The sequence below is a fragment of the Propithecus coquereli genome, unplaced genomic scaffold (genome assembly GCF_000956105.1).
Source record: "Propithecus coquereli isolate 6110/MARCELLA unplaced genomic scaffold, Pcoq_1.0 Scaffold143, whole genome shotgun sequence".
NCBI classification, from domain to species: Eukaryota; Metazoa; Chordata; class Mammalia; order Primates; family Indriidae; genus Propithecus; species Propithecus coquereli.
The window spans coordinates 2040681-2042067 of NW_012138636.1; the positions used below are offsets into that span (position 1 = coordinate 2040681).

The 1387-nt window shown below is 35.1% G+C and overlaps 1 protein-coding gene across 1 annotated transcript in view; it reads left to right on the forward strand.

The window, feature by feature from the left end:
• ATP10D (ATPase, class V, type 10D) overlaps positions 1 to 1387 on the forward strand; it is a 59182-nt gene that overhangs the window by 8345 nt on the left and 49450 nt on the right. The gene's annotated exons all lie outside the window — the stretch shown is intronic.

Below are 1387 nucleotides of genomic sequence, written 5' to 3' on the forward strand. Positions count from 1 at the left end.
ACCTTTGAAAAATTTTTATTTTCTTTTCATTGTAATTCCAGATAGCAAGGATAGCAGATATAGTGACAGTTTTTATCTATGTAATAAAAAAGCAACAACTGGTAGACTGAAGTTTATTGCTTAGAAAGCAACCTAATTTTAATGCTGAAATTAAGAGGACATTTTAAAAATATGTGAAAAGTTATTCTTTGCTTATTTATTTAAATATTCCAATGATTTTGCTCTGTATTTTTGGCACTACAGTAATTTAGTCAAGTAATTACTTTGATAATTTTAAAACTATTTATTACAAAAAATTTCAAACATACAGGAGTGGAAAGGAAACTATAATGAACACCCATGTGCATCACACAGCCTTAACTATTTCACAGTTTTTCCAAATTTGTTTCAATTGTCCTTCCCCTTCCTTCCTCAGCCTTACATTACATCATTTCACTGTAAATCCTTTACTATTTCCTTGCAGCAGATAAGGACTTTAAAATGTGATGACCATAATACCATTATCACACCCAATGAAAATAAGAAACATTCCTTAATGTCGTCAAATACCAAGTCTTTCTTCACATTTCTCCAGCTATCTCAAAAGTGATTTTTTAATGGTTGTTTTATTCTAACCAGGATCAAAATAAGGTCTATACATTGCCTCTGGTTGATATGTCTCTAAATTTTCTCTCTGAAGAAATTGGATCGTTTAGCTTATAGACTTCCCCACATTCTGCATTGAGCTGATTGCCGCCTCCTTGTGTTGAGCTCCCCTTCCCTCTTCCTTTCTTCTTCCCACACCATTCTCGTGTTGAACAAACCAGGTCATTGTGCCTGCAGAATTTACCACATTTTAGATTTGGCCACCTGCATCCCTGTGGTAACATTTAACATGTTTCTCTGGCCCTCTTATTTTCTCTAAACTGTCAAGGGGCATTTTCGGAATCTAATGAAAGAAACAGATTCTCTTCCTAGAAAATAACAAACACATATGTGCACACATATATACACACACACCCACAAAAAATATTGCATACAATTTCTAAGGCTTCACAGATTCTCTGAAGCCACAGTCCCCAGGTTGAGATGCCCTGACAGAGGTTTGATTAGGCCTGTGGGGCCACGACTTCCTTTCCCATAAATCAGGAGGCCCATGATGTCCCCTTGTCCCATGGTAAGTTTGGTGTGATCAGCCTTATTCTTTTATTATAAAGCTCCCCATCAGCCGTTGAAGCAATGATTTTAGCAGCCACCAATTATCATTTGCCTAAAATAATTCTCGATTTCATCCAAGTTGAAAATAGTAATTTTCTAATTCTATCAAGAATTTTTCTTTCATCAATTACTAAGTTGCCCTATATAGAGTTTATATTAGAAAAGCAGGATCCTTCGTCAGAATATTTTT